Source organism: Plodia interpunctella, chromosome Z (genome assembly GCF_027563975.2).
Source record: "Plodia interpunctella isolate USDA-ARS_2022_Savannah chromosome Z, ilPloInte3.2, whole genome shotgun sequence".
NCBI lineage: Eukaryota > Metazoa > Arthropoda > Insecta > Lepidoptera > Pyralidae > Plodia > Plodia interpunctella.
The window spans coordinates 9,486,395-9,505,198 of record NC_071324.2 but is presented as its reverse complement, the minus strand read 5'-3'; the positions used below and the strand labels follow the sequence as shown (position 1 = coordinate 9,505,198).

At 33.2% G+C, this 18,804-nt stretch overlaps 1 protein-coding gene across 2 annotated transcripts in view; it reads right to left on the bottom strand.

Annotated features, from left to right (window-relative positions):
- The window catches only part of LOC128682842 (uncharacterized protein), an 81,221-nt gene extending 63,916 nt beyond the window's left edge, over positions 1-17,305 (bottom strand). For both annotated transcript variants that reach the window (XM_053767771.2, XM_053767772.2), the window contains exon 1: positions 17,070-17,305. The gene's annotated coding sequence lies outside the window, so the exon portion shown is untranslated. The remainder of the gene's footprint in view (positions 1-17,069) is intronic.
- Between the last annotated feature and the right edge of the window lie 1,499 nt (positions 17,306-18,804).

Below are 18,804 nucleotides of genomic sequence, written 5' to 3'. Positions count from 1 at the left end.
AGGGGTCACGAATACCTCAACAGAGCCAGTGCTCATGTTCTTGCGGCATACAAAGCACGCCAACGTAATCAGGGGTTAAGGTACGCGTTTAGGTTAAGGTTTTTGCTAGAACATTTCTACCTAATCCCTTCTATATCAAATAATTTATTCAGAAAATCTTCACAGACCACCAATTGAAATGTCATTACGATCACTAAAGTTGCCACGTGGAAGCGAAGTAAATAAATAAAATTACTTTCGCTTCTTAAAATATCACACAATCTGTAGATATAAGTACTGTATATATTAAATTACCGTGAAAGGAGAATGCCTACATAAATACTATTTTAAAGTAAATGGATATAATAAGAATACAATGGATGATGAGAAATGGGCGCAACTAAAGGAAATAAAATAACCTATTTAATATATATATAACCATTTCATAACGATAAGTGGATTCAATGAAAGTGACCAATCGATGTGCGAATACTGTGCCCGTAAACAAATCACATAAATTACGTGTACTGTTTATAGGCTATTAATTATTAAGATTCAAAATTTATTTTTAACTAACACCATAATAAGTTAAAATTCCAATTTATAGTCACTTTACGAGATGACGGAATCTCGATCAATTAACGACAGCAATGATATTAATATTTTGTCGCAACATAGTTGCGAAACAAAAGGAAATGCGCGCGATAAAATGTACGAGTGGTTGGCAATTATAACTTTTATTATGTTCGACTTGTGGACTGGCTGAGGTAGATATGGAACTATAAGGTGTTGAGAAATCTACGTAGAAGATGTAACTAGGATATTGGATTGGATTTGTGGTAAGAAACTACCACATAAAATCTCATTTTGACCTGATAAACATACCATTATAAGGACTACCTTATAACATTATAACGATCAAATAACGATGTTAAGTGTTTTGAATTTTTCAACCATTATATTCTACGAAACTAAAGCATAATAGATATAAACGTAGGTAAAGTAAACCATATTAAATAATGGGAATTAAAATGTTGAAAAAACTGTGTTGAGTTTTTTGCGAGAATAAAAAATACAACTTCAAATCTTTAAAGAAAATGAACAGTGCCTGTGTAGTACAAACCATTAATTATTAATTTTCCATAACTGATGTTTTCGATGCTATTACATTATCGCAAAATCTTATGCTGACTCCACAGATTTAAGCAAACTTAATTTTTATTCTATGTCAAGGTCTCCCCACGGTTTTCGTGTTCTATGATGACACCTAATTCCCACGTTAGAAAATATAATTTAAGTGAATCATTGACAACTTATGGTAATACGACTGTCCTTCTGCGATGTCGCCGGAGTATCTTCCGTTTATTCAAATGAAACTAATCATGTACTTCCCGTCTTTTATATTTATTACCTGCGTTTGCATCAGAATCAGAAGTATATGAAGATGCTTCATCTATAATTTTACAAGATAATGTTTTTACACCAATAAAGAAATGAATGAATAAATGAATGTAGAAGACATTACAATCGTATGATTAAATAGATGGAATTTTATCATATTCGAAAACGGATTTTGATGAAGTGGCTATTCTGGAGAAGAATACAGTTCTTCTCCATTTAGTTTTGGATTGATGGACCTCGTGTATACCTTACGCTGGCATTCAAGGTCAATTTTAAGTATTGATTCTTGAAAATAATAATGGCCGGTCGTGTATGCGTTACGCAAGGCGCAAATGTAGTATTTCGACCATGTGCACAATAACTAACTTTGATATTTAGTGGAATTTGTTTCTAGGAATATTTGAAAGGTTTATCATCTAATACTGGTTAATGTGTACAGGCTACAGAGATAGATCCCTTGAAGAGAGTTTCCTTATATTCACGTTTGATCACCTTCCGCCGTTTCGCGGCTAAATTTGTGAGGACCAACGCCAATTTATTGCTTTCACGGATACTAAGCGAGAACACAAAACAAACTGTTCGCGAGGGAATTTAAGCCGGCGAAGCCGCGGTAACTAGTATAGCTAGTATTTATTATATTTCTGATTAAAAATACAAGAACAAATAAAAAATACGACTGTTCGATTTGTTCTTGGAATTTTACGTTAATACGTTGTATCGTATCACCATCTTTGGAGGAAAGTATAAACAATGGAGACTGTACACAAAATGTACAAATAAACATTCGCTATTCTAAAATTTGTGATAGAGATGCCCTCAATAGAAGTGTACCGAATCCAGCACTCTAAATCGAATGAGTGTTTAGATTTGCTTCATTAGTTTAAGTTCTGTAACGAGGTGTGAATGGACCGTTCAGTGGAAAGATACTAACAGTATAATAATAAAATAGCCAACTTAACACATAACAAGATTAAGACGAGTGTAAAAACTAAACATTTTATCCTTACTGCCTTATACTTAAATATTATAAAACAAGTCCTCTGCCGCGTCTGTCTGTCTGTCCGCGATAAACTCAAAAACTACTGCACGGATTTTCATGCGGTTTTCACTAATAGATAGTGTGGTCCCTGCGGAAGGCTTAGGTGTATAATTTACTATATTTTTACCCGAGCGAAGCCGAGACGGGGCGCTAGTTTGCAATAAAGTGCGCAATACCTGAACACACTAGGAAGGAGTGCACACTTGGATGTTGATATAGGGTGTCGTTTCGACCGCTGCGGCCGCTCTGTCATTACAATTTTTCAAATTTTAACAAGTACAAGAATTAGTTTTAATCTGACTTTAAAATAATTAATATCTATTGTAGTAATGTCGCTTTTATAAATGATTGATTTCGGAAATGATTACAAAAAAATGATAGTGTTATTTACCCCCGTGAGGAATTAAGATAGGTATAAAAACGAATAGCTGTTACAAAATACGGATGCACTAATTTGTTTAATTAGTTATGTTAACGCCGCTCCGTGTCAGTATAAACAAATTACAATATGAAGTGGAATTAGTACTTTATATTGCAGGAGATTACTCTGTTAGTAGTTAGATAAATTCCACTATTTAGACTAAGAAACAACATTTCTGTATGTTTTGCTGTATACAAAGATTAATTTGTTAGAAATAGCGTTAAGTAAATAAAAATTATTTTAAATAACTGTGTATCGTTCGATACCTGAAATGAATCGTATTAGTATTAAAAATAGATGATAGTACGAAGAAAATATTGCGTTTGGATTGCGTTCGGCTAGAAAGGGAGAAAAGTAACAGATCGATTAACATCAGACAGGGAGAAGTGGCGGAGGTTACTGACCCCACAAAAGTGGGATAGGGAGGGATAGGTATATGACGAGTAAGTACAAAGGTCTAGAAATGGGTCCCAATTCTCGATTTTTTTATGGCTTCAAGTATATATAGATGTGACATGTACCAATTCATTTTTATTTGCTGATCTGGCTCGGAGTTTGAGTCACTTTGTGTTTTGTTCATTTCTTAGTATACATTCATTAAATTTTATATTTGTTCAGCAGGGACATGTCGTTAGGAAGATCAAGTAGACGAGGCATGGATGCATTCGATTGAAGATAACGTAAGGATACATAAACAAATATTTTTCTTGTTCAGATGTCAAAACTTGAAGCTAACTAGTAGGTATATACTGTACTTCTCTTATTTTATAAATATCACCCTTGAAGTAGAAGTTTTGCCCGTGACCAGTTTGTGAACAGCCCAATTGTTCCACAACTCACCTCATCGAAGTATTATAATCTACTTACGTCAGCATCAACCCGACGCCCTACCTTCAAGAAGAATCAAACCTATTTCCCGGATATTCGACTTACATAAAAACAAATATTTTGTTTTACGAGTGTTATATTGTATTACACAACGCTTAGCCTTCGATATTCGGAAGCCAGTTACGAAACTGAAAACCGCGCCAAGGAAAACTGTGAAAATATTGCGTGGTCGAGATGAATCACCAAATACGAGTACAATAGCACCTTATGAGGTAATTTGCTTATATTGGGGAAAAGTTTTCTTTCCAATTACGAAAGAATTACGGGAAAACCGGCTTATCGGATTTCAATAGTACCTAGCCGTTGTTATCTAAGATCAAGGCCCTGCACATCGTAATGTCAAACTTCTATGGCCATGTATTCAACCGCCGCCAGTTTAATGTATTTTTGAAAACAAATCCATTTCGGAAATTTTAAATTTTTTCTGTCGCATAAAAACTCACGTGCAGTAAAAACACCTTTTTGTGCAATCGTTTATTTTCATATAATTACTCTTTTTGCTAGTGGTACAGTCAAGATGTCAACCGGAACGGAAAAATATATATTTTTATAAAATCAATTATTCAGACAACTTATTCCGTACCTATATTCTTTACATAAATGAATACACACAATAAAATAATATATTTATTAAATAAATTTATATTGAGATAAAATCTTTCAATAAATTAATACACAAAGTTCACGAATCACAAAGAGGAGGTCTGTGAAAAAATGAAAATCCTAAGAAAATATGAGTTAGTTACACATAGGTATATATGTTCATTCATATTTGTAATAATGATAAAAAAAATTCAAGGCAAATGATTATGATCGATTTCATCAACGAGCACAGTGGGTAATGAGTTGGTGAATTAAGAGAGATAATTATTACATAATCACGCGATTGGAAGTCGATGTGTTGAATCGATTTTAGAATCAAGCGGAATATTTCCCACTCTAGAAATTCAAGCGTAAACATATTTCGAAAGTGTTCTAGCATAATGCAATAGGGCTTCTGATTCTGATTTTTTTTTAACAAATTAAATCAAACATTTTAGCAAATATCGATATCCGTAAGGATTTGTGTGTACGAACATAGGTTCAAGCTTATATGATAGAGGAAGTGACGCCACTTATCAAAAACCGTTCCTATTCTATTTTGATGACATCTAAAAATAAACACTTAAAATAAAAAAATAATTAGCGATATTCAATAACCTATCACTACACTATTATAATAATAACATTTTGTCTTTTAACTAGGTATAGGATAGTACCCTATTCGGTAAGAGAAATTAAAACAACACAGATTACTTCAAAATTCCCAGCCCAGTTTCGGGGTCTTTGCGCAAATAATTTATTTGTATAAAAATCACAATACATTGTTGTTTAACCAAAGGTTATGTTGACGAAAGTCGTAAGTTAATTAACTATCTAAAACATCTAAATCATTTTTAGATTTTATGACGTAATTGACTATTTGTTTGAAAAGTCCAAAGTTCTCAAAAACAAACATACGACTAACTTGTCTCATTTTGTTGATATGAGAGCAGCCCATCCAAATAAATCCGGATATTTCTAGACGGCAGTATTCTCTAAAGTTCCATACCGTAAATACTTCTAATAATAGATATGTCATCCAAAAGTAGGGCAATTTGTAAAAATTCTCGTTTAATAGCCGTTAACTGATCTTCTAATTAGGAACCAGACTGATTCAGTTTCTTGAGAAGCAATAATAATTTGAGATCAAAACAAGTAATTTACCGTCCAAGTGTTACGAGTTTTCTGTTCAACTTTTATTCGTTTTCACTCATTTAGTAATTGTTAAAACTAATTGAGATTGATTTGTGTAGAACCTACCGAGCTTTTAATTAAATCAGTGATGATTAGGAAGCTATTTAATGGCACCAACAAAGACCAAGAAAACTATAGTTTTCTTGGTCTAATGTCTCAAAATTATTAGAAGAAGAAAAAAAAAACTAAATATGAATATATCTTATCCGTTATAATATATTTTTTAACTTAAATGGTTTTAATAACTTTGCATAAATTGAGTAATTAAAATCTATATCGTTGTTCATGGATCTGATGAGCACAGACGTTCCATTTCCGTAAATTAATAAAAGATAATGCAAATAAACTAATGCTATGCTAGCCCATGGTTAATTTGAACTTGAACTTTGCCTAAAGCCGAACGTAATTGATTTATTGCTAAATCGTCATTGAGAAACATCGCCAAATTATCACTTAATATTATTTTTGTCTGATTTGCACAAGCTTTGTTCATACAACAAATGTGGTTCATATCAAGATGGATAGTAGTCATGTAAATAGATATTAGTTCTGTATATTCAATAAATATATCTTAGTAGGTATTTTATATTATGTTAAGAAACAGTGTAATTTTTATTATATTTATAATTTAGTGGCGAATAAAATATTTTCTAGTGTATTAATAATTTTATTTTAAGCTTCTCTTTTAACACCACATTGTAAAAACATGTAAACTCATGTTTTTGCAAATAAATAATCTTTGTCTTTGTCTTTTAATGGTGGTCATGGCGACAACACGTGGCCACAGCAACAACACTTGTCCGAAAAATTATAATTGTGAAAACATTACAGCGCGTCGACACGCAAATAAGTAAAGGTACCTATATAAAGTATAATGAATCTGAAATTTTGCAAGTACCTAAATAATGATCACACGGAACGGGCTCATTAGCTTGTTGTGATTTTTCTTGTGTTGTGAATGCGAATAATAGGCACCATCAGACACGGGAAACCACAATGTGTACATTGTATGCTGCACAACTCTAACAGATATCGTACAATTTTGCTTGCAAGATTTGAGTGTAACTTTTTTCTTAGAGTGTAATGTACGCATGATATACAAAAACCGAAAACATACTATTAGGTACTTATTTTTATGTTCTAAGATACATAATGACTAGGTAATAACTTAAATATGAAAATATAACTAGTTTACTTTAACTCTCGACACGGGTCGATGTCGGTCGATATCGAGGTCGGTTGATGATGTCACATGTATGCTTTGAAAGGAATGCAACTCGGAACACTCGGGTATGGGAGAAAGAGGGTGGTCGACTTGCGCGAAAAGGTGGAGCGAGAACGAGAGGCGACATCGAAAAAGTTCCAGCCGTTTTAAAACTTTGAAAATTTGTGTACCAGGCATAGATGGGTTTGCTCTCAGTTTTTAACAGATTATTTCCAAAAAGTCAGACGTAAATCCAACTAGTAGATGGGTTTGCTCCGAGCGCCGCTCTGTTTAGTAATTAATCGGGAAAATACTTGGTGTAAACCCATCTCTGGTGTCAGGTGCTAGCGCTGTCCTTCCACCAGCCTATATACCCAGTCATACACAATCATATAGGTTACACGTGCATAATATTGTTAATATTATATATCCGGCTGCAACCTAACTTTATTTATATGTTGCATACAGAGTAGAATACCGATAATATTTTGCTTTACCTAGTGCAGGCAATGTCCAATTGTGACACGTGATGTGATAAGAAAATAGAACACCTTCACGGCCAAAAATGTTAAAATGCAATTTAAACTAGCGTATACCCTCGGCTTCACCTGTGTGAAGTTCTCTTTTTCATTACATTTACCTCCTTAGGAATGAATTTCTAAATTTCTTTGCTCATGGTAAGCATGACAGAGTTTTCATCAATATGTTCATGGTTTCTTTATATTCCAATCAGCCAATTTATCGAACATAAGTAAAAACTATTTTTCTGTATGTATATTGTTATATGCTACAATTTTAGTTTTCTTTTCTCGAATAATTTTACCATACCATATAAGTAAGTAGTAACAAAAAGAAGAAATAAAGTTTCCCTTTGTTACCCTACGTACGAAATAGGTACCCTACATACATATAAATAAGGTAGTTACCATCAAGTCAAATTTGATCGATGTGTTACAGTTGGCACTCGTGACTTCACAAATGTTGAAGTCAAAAAGCATTTTAATTGTAGTTTTATGAGAGCAAAAAATACAAAAGACTGTTACTATACATAAAATCGATCAATTAAAGTGACATGAAAGACATTTGACCAACGTGTGTTTGTGATATGTGTGTATTACCTATATGAATTTATAAATTTTATTTTATACACAAGCAACTACCCTATTGGGTTTAGTGTTATTAAGACGCAGACGGCAGGATACGGCAGTTAGTAAATCTTAAACATTTGTCTGGTAAATTACATTACGACATGGCACCAGTAAGGTTTTCGCAACGGATGCATATTGTAAACAAACACATCGGGTTGGTACGTGAAAGCGAATAGATTTTCCTTGTTGGTAGTACTTAACGGAATGTGTTAACTGCGAGTCAACTTTGTATTCCATTGTTGGACTGCGCTTAATACCCGTGTAGGACATATATCGTCAATTTAGGTACGTGTGTTCCCTTTGTCGGCTAATTTTTAACTCCCGACGTCAAAAAGTTTAAAATATCTGCATGACTGTCCGAGGCATCTCGTAGTTTTGCCAAAAGGTTTTTTATTTATATGAAAGATAATTTAATTGAGAGTGTAATGTGAGAGTATATTTGGAAAATGTGCGGTCAGCTCTTTGTTAGCAGATGAGATGATGCCAAACCTTCGGAGGGGTGTTTCTTAAATGTTTTTGATGTAAATAATCGAATTCGAGGTCGAGCATTTCTTTAAGAAAAAAAGAAAACCTCAGATAATCAGAATTGGGAGAATAAAATTTAAGTGTTTTATTTTTAGTGTCCTCTAACTAAATAGACGGTCAGTTTAGTGTAAGTACTTCATTATGTATGCACGTGTAAGTGTGCATCTTCGACATTGGAATTAGTTTTCCTGATTTCATTTTAGGAATCAATAATGACGAAATGCTTTGACATTGGCGCTCAAGTGCACGTTTCAAATCCATAAAACGTTGGCTATCAGTAAACTAGGCGTGTATAGATAGATAAATACATTTTTGCATGAAATACTTAAAATATTAGGCAAACATGCGAGCATACTTACTTATCAACAATGTATTTAGTAGTCTGACCATGTATTAAGGTTCATACGATAAATTACCAATTTAAAAATGTATTGTGATTTTAAAATATTTTGATACAAAAGAAAATAAGCACCTTCGTTTAGCCGTGGTCGGAGAAGTAAGTATGTTATCATAAACTATTGGAGAAGATCATTTCAAAAAATAATACAGTGTACAAAGGCCAAGCTCACTCGAAATTAAACTCAAGGGAAATTTCATGATACGTTTTACAAAAAAAAAAAACAGATACTTTTTGTACTACAAGCTACAGCTTTTTCATAATAATAAATGTAATGTACTAACTTGAAACTTTATTTTTTTTACTTGCTGGCATTAAATAATAACAATACATTTTTGTAGAATTGGAAGAATTTCCATCCATGTATATGAACTGTGGTCATCATAAATGTAGTCCATTAAAAGTTGACGGAACCCCTACACACGTGCTCGCGTATGCGCGGTATCCCGCAGGTACATGCGTGCGTACTAACGAAACGCTAATCAAGATAGATTGATATAAGAACATATTGTACCTATTAACAAGGCAAAGTTTCCATTAAAATTTATGTCAACATTATCGGATGTGTCGATTTTTGACGATACTAATGTAGCACAGCCTGTCGAGTCCCAGTGCGTCGAGGCACAGATTAAATAATACCCCAGTAGTCGAGCTTACCCGCCCACATTAGTAAACAAACGTTCAAATAAATGTTGATTTTAACTTTGATGCAACAGCAATTTATCTAATGAATGCGCCGAACGCCTTGGTTTTAATGCTTGACACTATGGAACTCGTTCTGACCACTCATTAGCATATCTGTACCTTTCCCTTTATCTTCTGGTTGAAGCACGCATCGATTATACTCCATATTAGCTAGAAATCCATAACTCCAATAGCAATAGTTTATGATACAATCATGCAAATGTAAGTTGTTTATCATAGACGGAGCCGATATATGATTACATGTATCGGGCCTCGTTAAAAACTATTTTTATGACATTACAAAAATCTAGAAGTCCACACTTGTGCCGTAAAATGTCGAATAGAACACGAGTATCGTAAAATTTTAAGCAGTTTTATAAAAAAGTGTTTATTTCGTCTCCAATAATGCAAAAATCAAAAATACAGTTTACAATAAATAATAGACGCTGATTGGGTCAGGTATTTCAGATATCAAAGCAGAGAAGAAACTGGAAAGTTTAAACAGAATAATTTTTATTTATTGTTCTCGCTTACGGAATTTGACGACCTCGGTGGCGCAGTGGTAAAGTTCTTGCCACTGAACCGAGAGGTCCCGGGTTCGATCCCCGGTCGGGTCATGATGGGAAATGATCTTTTTCTGATTGGCCCGGGTCTTGGATGTTTATCTATATATGTATATGTTATAAAAATATAGTATCGTTGAGTTAGTATCCCATAACACAAGTCTCGAACTTACTTTGGGGCTAGCTCAATCTGTGTGATTTGTCCTAATATATTTATTTATTTTACATATGTCATCACTAAAGGTATGAAAGGGGTGAAAACGACATTCATAATAGCGAAGCTTAGAGCAAAAGCTATTGTTTAAGATTATTATATGTTGTAAAACGACTTACCTAAACATATTTATCTGCAATGAGACGCGGTTCAAAACTTATTCAAATGTTTAAAAAGTTTAAAGACAATCGTATAAGTACGTATTATGGAAGTACCTTAAAATAAATACAGTCTCAGAGCCATGGAACGATAAACATTTATTTACTATTTAAATGCAGATAACGAATACAATTTATTCGCGCCCCGTAACCCGTTATTGATAGGCGAATGTTCTTAATTACAAAAAAAAAATCTATGATAAATAACGTCAAATCTAGCGATACGACTAATGTTTTTAAACCGAAGGTTTAACCTTCTTTACGTTATTTTTTATAAATAAACCTCTCAATGATCTTGCTTACTATTAAGGGCATCTAATCCCAACTAATATTATAAATGCGAAAGTAAATTTGTTACCTCTTCACGCATTATCTACTGGACCGATTGTTATGTTTATTAAGGCTTAATGAGCCGGATTCAACTGATTACTATGAAGGAAAAGATGCGTGATTATGCATAGGTACTAATTTTGTATTGATTATTTTTTTTCGATTTACTTTTTAAGCTCGTGCTCTCGTTCATTTAGTTTTTGTACTTTATACTAGTTTAACTCGTACGTTTGCCCTAACTCTATACTAGAATAAGTATAAGAATTATTTATTTCTCGAAAATAATTACATGCATATAAAATAACAAATGATCCCACACTAGACTAGGCCAATGACGAGTATACTGACATATAATTATGAAAATTAAAATATAATATGGAATAAAAAAAGAATGTAATTCAATTGTTCGCTGACCACGTTCCCGGCATTCTCCTATACAAAAGAGATAACCTAGGTATTAAAATAGTAATATGTACATATCAATTTCTCGTTTAAAGCCTATCAAACCATTCTCCGATGATGCTGTACCAGCTAAATACCCATTTAGCCCAGACGTCTTTGCGATCCTTGACTTGGCCACAACATTTGTCTACATTGGCATATCGATGCTAAATCTCAGGAAACCAGTTCTTACCCATACACCTACTATATACGACCGGTTCCTGCCAAAAATAAACTGAAAAGCGTTTGAGCCTGGATAAGATAGCTATAGATGTGCAAATTTGATTAGTTTCAATGTTAGATTAATATTGGAAGATTTCTCTCTAATCTAACCTGGTTGAATCAGCAACTGTTAAGAATCATAGCCCAGGGTCCGCTTTCCTACATTTTCTCTCTCTCTCACACGATCTTCGGCATCCCATACTTGTAAGACCATTGATATGTACATCATCCTTGAAGACATCCATGTAGAATTTTTTGGGCTTTTCCCTGCTGTCAGGGCCAGACAGTATGCTGTTTCCGCCAAACATTTGTTCCCTACGTTAAGCCGAACGCTTAACTAGCATTCTCCCGCGGCTTTGACCGCGTTAATTTTGCGTCCTTCTCCATATACTTCAAATTACATGTATGAAAATTTTCAAGAAGATTAGTTAAGTGGATAGAGCGTGAAGAGGTAACAAACTTACTTTCGCATTTATACTATTAGTTATAATTAATAGCATACCTAGCTGTTTTTACGGTTGAGAAATTAACCAGGAATCAGATAAGAGAGAGATCTCTTCGCACGTCTCTCGTGGTGTTATTAATTCGTAAGTAATAAAGTCTCAAGGATAACTCTGTCCCTAAAGTGGATAATACACGCGATATTGTCATTACATTGATCATTAACAAATCAGTCAGGAATCTATTTAACTCATTGTTTTCGTTTGTGTTTATATCTGGGATACAATTGAATCCATTTGGTAGACATTGGAAGGATTTCCATTCATAAAATATGTAATGGAAATTATTATAATATGAGTTTTTCGATAGGATAAAACTCTTTTTGGGAATTAGGCAGATTATAGTTGACAATTATATTACATTATCGTTATTCAATTTTGAATCAACGACGTTTAAGACGATTAAGGGTTTTCTTAAGTGTGACTTGTATTATTTATTTTTGTGTTCTATTTTTAAATTTATCGCCCAGTCTTGATCGGGAATAATTTCGTAATAAGTTTTCCCCGACCTTGGGTCGCATTTGACATCTCCCACCCGGCTCCACAGCACAACTCGACACTGTACTTTCTGAGTATGACAAAATAAAAAATATCCTTTCACTTAATACATATTTAATTTGTAATGGCCTAACACATTGAGTGGTCTGTGTATGTACATAGAAAATATTCAAGTAAAAAGAAAAAGATATATCAGGATTGGTACCAAACAATCGAGTGTATTTTTTGTATGAATTGTGAGTCACGATTCAATGTCTGGCATTTTATTTTTATATTTTTTATAGTTATGCACAAAGTCAAAAATATACGTATATCCATTCTATACTAATATTATAAATCGAAAGTCTGTCTGTCTATATGTCTCTTCCATTTTCACGGCTAAACCACGGTACCGATTATGATAAAATTGCATAGGTACTATACGTATACATGTAGTTAAAAACATAAACTTTTACCCTTTTTTGGAATTCCAAATTCCAAATCAATATAAAAGCTTAAATTTAAATCTATTTAAAAAGCACCTCAAGTCTTTATTAACTGATAAATGTTATTATACTTTAAATGATTTCTTTAATGATAGACTCGGATAGAATTTAGGGCTAGTATAAGTACATTATAATTTTTTTTTTTATTTGTTATGGATAGCATGCTCCTCTTTATTTATTTATATTTGCATACCTATATTCGGTAAAACGTGTAGGTCTAATTCATTTTGACTATTTGTACTCATGTTTTTGGCAAATAAATGTTTTCTTTCTTTCTTTCTTACCTATATTTTAAAAAATCAACCCCCAAATGACTATAATGGGGGATGAAAACAAAAAACTAGTTTAAAATAAAAATTATAAAGTTAAGGCAAACGTTGTTATATTAAAATAGAACCGGGATTAGTATATATGATTTACCTAGGTATACTTATTACATTATCCCAGAGTTATAAATAAATAAATAAATATATTAGGATAAATCAAAATATATTAGGACAAATCACATAGATTAAGCTAGCCCTAAAGTAAGTTCGAGACTTGTGTTATGGGATACTAACTCAACGATACTATATTTTATAACAAATACATATGTATTTGTTAGACTCGGATATATATAGATAGGCAAGCAATTTACCACTTCGCCACCGCGGTCGTCATTCCAGGGGGCTTACCATCATTTCTTAACGCGATCCACTTTACGATCTAAACTGAACAGCATCGCAAATTCGTACCATCGATTTAATTTTTTGTACGAATGCGATTCTTTTTAGGTTCCTAAATTGAACTGAGTTGCATTGGAATTGTTCTGTAAAATTTGATGGTAGGCCTGTAGTTCCAGGATCAATCCCGTACCTAAATAACTAAATTCATTTTCAAAAATTTTAATATCGAAAATGTGGACAACGAAACATGACATGACATTCTTGCGGGTGAAAGCTAGTCCTTATTATTAATGTATGCCAAGTATACAAATATCTCAACATATAGGAATATAGAAATGCGAGGTAAAGAACTGCTCATGGGCATTCAATATGTAGGTAGGATATACAATACATTTCTGAATATAGTCATCACTACTTCACACTTATAACTAAACTAAAGTAAATCAGAAAAATCCTTTTTTGTTTAATAATAGAAGCTAAAGAATGGTTAGTTTGATAATTGATTTTAATTAGTTAATATACAAAAATAGTTGATGTTGATATTATATTTTTCAGTGAGCATTTCTACGGAAATAAAATCTTCACAAGCATTTATCAAAACAACAAACTATTGTCCAAACAACCCTGTTGAGAAGAAACGCCGGATAACCTAATTTTAACAATGTTGGACCCTATCTTGCCGGCTTACTATGTATATTCTATTGGAGACAAAATTTCTTGGCTATTTTTAGGGGTAGATCGTTAGACGTCGATTGACTTAACGGTTTTAACAAAGGCAAATCCTTTAATTAAGTGACGTCGGCTGAGACTGTTAAAACTAAGTAAAATGCAAAATGTTCTGTTCATTCTGAGAATACAAACAAATCTGTAACAGTCGCTTCAACCAGCTTATGCAACTCCCATATTTCTTCACAGCATGGCATGACCGCCTCGCACTAGAATATCCAGTATAATCCAGCTAAATGCAGTTATTTTCTAATAACAACGACATAATTTTACAGTGACTAGTAGATATACATATAAATACACGGTGTAAATTTAAACGAAAACCATTTTAATAGTGTTGGGGTCTGTCGTAAACGTTTATTTTTCAACGATTTTAGCTCGAACCTTATTAAATTGGTATGTCTATGACGATGCCTAAATATAATAAAAAGAACTCGTGGTTATTGGAAGATCGTTGAAAATAGCCAAATGCCGAAATCATTTTGATAATACTTAATATTATTTTATTATTTACAAATATAATTTTTAAATGTGAACAAGATTACCTTAGTAAATTAGAATAAATCTAAGTTATATACAACCTATGTTATCCTAACCCACCTATGTATTTTAGTAAAAAAAAATATAAATTATTTTGTTGTACACAAACTCATATGTACCTGCTTATTGAGCAGTAGTAATAATTAAAAAATAACATACTTATAGAAGAAATTTTGTAAATTATCAATATGTATAAAAGATTTGATACTTTACTGGGAATAATTGTTAAGTATAATTAACTAAACCAGTCCCTAAAATAATCACCTTTTGTGTATGGTTACTAGGAAGTTACAAATAACATTGAAAATAAGAAAATCACTGTTCGCTCGTGTAACCTGTAAAATACCATATTTCCATTTAAAAATGCATGTTCTATAAATTATTATATTCGCTACGGATAAAAACTTTGTATGTCTTTAAATTTGTTTTAAATCTTGATAACAAAAACATACTCATACTTTACGCGTGTGGATTTATGATATTCCATATTTTTTCTGTCATATAAATAATTATTGGAGAAAGGAATATAAATATAATTTTTTAAGGACAGAAAAAATCATAATATATATATAAAATCAATATTATATTCTAACCCTCTAAAATGTTTCTTTTTGAAATACATCTGCCTGAAAACGCATCTTTTTCACTCTTTATGAATCAATTACTCAATCAATTACTTTGTCTGTTGGATAATTATTCCAAATGTCATTTTAATAAAAAAAAATCATTGCCGTCAAGTCTGGTTACAAAACATGTGCATATTTCTACAATAGCATTCGAGTATTTCAAAATAATACTGATGTTCTGAGTATTTCAAATAGAGGAGGACATTTTAAATTCGTTGCGATGTTTTTTATATCACGTTGGTAAACCAGGGTGTCCATCAATTTTACACGTATCATGTTTTTTTTTTTAAATCCAAGTGAATGAAATGAATTTCCTATTGTTATCAACCTGCATCGATGTCGTCATTTGTTTTCATCGCGAAAATTCCGGAGAAAACGCAATTCTCTTGTTTGTTTGAACTTTATCTTGTGATAGTGGACGGTAAGCGGAAAATCATAAGTAAAAACACTAAAATCGATTTTTTTTTTCACATATTGGTAAAGTTAAAAAATATCAAAAAATACTGGTACGTAGAATTTAAATCTAGAACTTTAAAATTATCTATATTATTATAGTTTTTTTAAATATTTATTTTTTCAAATTATGACCAGTATATAAAGTAAGTATAGGTAGGTATGTCTGCAAGTATAATGACAAACAATTAAAGATATACACAAATCAGTTTTTTTGAACTGGCTCATGCCCTTTTAATTGGGTTTTTCAAGTACGTTCTTGAAATTATCTCAAACACAATTTCATACCGAACTTAAAATAAATTAGGCGCATCCTGTTGCACTTTAATTAAAATAATTAACTTAATTCAATTATTTGCTAGTCAATTGAAAGAGATTCAGATTCTTCTGTTCATGTGATAACATAACTCAAAAAATACTATCCATAATTAAAATTCTATTATTATAAATGCGAAATTTTGAATGTAAGAAGGATATGTGTAAATAAGGATGTGTCTTACTCAATCACGCAAAACTGACGGATTTTGTTGAAATTTTGTACACGAGTATAATATACCTGAAATAGCACATCTCTATGTAGGTAGGTACTTTTAACTTGAATTTCCCACAGGAGCGGAGTCCCGGGGCGGAGATAGTATAAAATTTAATTAAGTAAATAGTTTGACTACGAATATGTTATTGATATGTCTCATAAACATCTTAAAAATTACTGGTTATAGCATGGAAAAGGTGTTATTAAAATAGGTTTTTGTGTTTCGTACCCGACGCGGGTATAATACGCAAACAAAAGAACCAAACACACGCGTCGAATTGAGCGCCACTTTTCTCTTTGACATCAATATGAGCGAAATATTTAAATACATTCAGCTCTAGAAAAAGAAGACACAGAGTCGTGACTCGGTGTTAATTACCACACTGCCTCTGAATATTTACAAATACCGTCAGAGCTGTTAACCTTAACAGTACAACGTCGTGCACAGAACGTAGGTAATACAGGTAATCCAAGCTGGGGAATGGCTACTTTGCAGCGGCCGAGCGGCGCGGTCCAGCTTCCACCACCGGCCGCTGTTCAAGGAGGTGCAGACCTTTTCGAAAGTCAACCGAAATACATTATCGGCTTCCCCACCAACTCGCAAATGCAGCAACGTTCGCTATGCCTGTTTACAAAACAAAGTATTGTACTCACCTGTTGAAATATTTCAGAGGTCCAAACCGCAGATTCCTTGTAGGTGTATCGTATGAATAGAGAAGTCCGTTTTTGCATTCACGTACCGAAGCACGATCACACTTGGTGAGAGAAAGGGCGCGCAAGCGCAAGCGGTCACTATCGCGTGTTGTGCCTCGACGTATTACAGCAAGAGTGGGCGTCGCGAAAGCGTGTTGGCGTTCGCGGGGCTCAGCTGGGACTGAAGGCCGCGAGGTGCGGGGGCCACTTTATGATATCGCGAGCGCACCCCGCCGCAGCACAGCCTGCGCCCGCGCCGCTCGCCGCCACGCCACGCCGCCCCAGTGCTCGCTGGCGCCGCGCCGCTCCCGGTTTATCCTGGAAATTCCTGAAAGCATGGAGACCGTGACGATGCCTATTTCTTTTTTGTATTTTCTACGAAAATCGATGAATAATACAGATTAAATACGAGATGACAAAAATACAACCACAATATACCTACCTATGTTTATTTTTCAATTATATTTATATCAGTTTGTCTCTAGTTTTATTTGAACCCCTCGGTAAATCAGTAGGTAATGCCGTTCTTTGGACTTACTCTGGTAATATTTATACCTAATACGGAATAGTAAAAACCATATGGTGCCTAAGTCAATTAATTGAAGACGCTAAATCTATATGAAAACATCGGAAACGCTAGATAATGTGGGTTAGTTAAAAAATCTTCGTCTTTTCTATAATAACAAAAAGCATTCGGGCATCAATAGGTATGTACACCACATTCATGCAAATGTTATTTTCTTATCGGGACTGCAAGACTTGTATTTTTCCCTTTTAGTTTATAAATAAGTTTAAATTGATTTCTTATATTAATTTTATGTGGTAATTTGGTATAAAGTTATCAAAATCTACATAAATGCGAAAAACATTCACTCATTCATCACAAAATCTCGAAAACTCTCGACCATTAACATACAATTACAAAAGAAAAATTTACAGACTACTTACTTATATAAACTAAAAATGTGTAGGACCCGTGCATGTTAATTGTATCGTGGTTCCGCCCTAGAATAATACCTCACCAAAGTCTCCATATCCTACTATGGATTATACGAGGCGACTCAAAGACATAAGATAATGTCTTATACAAAATAAGCATAGGCTTATTTTCGGGAATGCATAGGCATTCCCAAGACGGCTTACCGTAAGCGAAAAAAAAGGTTTTTAGCTGAGCGCGGGTTTCGCGACTGAGATGAGAGATAGTTAACATCGCTCATTTTTCGTTTCCATAAAATCTACGTTATGTTAACGTTTACTAACAAAAAGTCGCACTACAGCATTCAATAATATGCACTGCGAGCTCATGGGCAGGAAAAATTGATTTCGATATATCAATACTTTACATAGGTACAAGAAAAAAAACACGAGTTTTGCCTCCAAGCAACCTTGTTATTATTGTTACACATTTAATACAAAATTTACTACTATTAACTAAAAAAATACCTTTTTTACATCTAAATAAAAAAACGTAAGTCACGAGTAAGGAACATTACAGCGAACGGCGCTCCGCTGTGAAAATTTTGAGATAGCCTTATAAATTTGACTTCTAAGACAATAATATAGGTACTTTGTATATGACTACATAATTATTGGGCGTTCGCAATGATAAATAATATATCAATTAGTTCTAGTAAAGTCACAAACAATGTACCTATCATACCTTCGCCTGATAAAGACACCCACGCAAAAATGCTTA